The following is a 277-nucleotide window of genomic DNA, read 5'->3' on the forward strand; positions in this document are numbered from 1 at the left end:
TGCTGCTGCTGCTGCTGCTGCTGTTGCTGCTCCTGCTGCTGCTGCTGCTGCTCCTGCTGCTGCTCTAGTGCTGCTGCTGCGGCTGTAGAAACGCCAGAACCGTCCTCTGAAATCCACACACAGCAGCAGCAACAGCAGATGCAGGAGCAGGAGCAGCAGCAGCAGCAGCAGCAGCAGCAAAGATATAAGCACAAGCATCGCTATGCGAGATATACATGCTTCTGTTGCTGCTGCTGCATTTGCTGCTGTTCCTGTCTCTTCTACTGCAATTATTGTT

This window comes from Eimeria mitis, genomic scaffold (assembly GCF_000499745.2).
Source record: "Eimeria mitis Houghton genomic scaffold, Emh_scaff7492, whole genome shotgun sequence".
NCBI lineage: Eukaryota > Apicomplexa > Conoidasida > Eucoccidiorida > Eimeriidae > Eimeria > Eimeria mitis.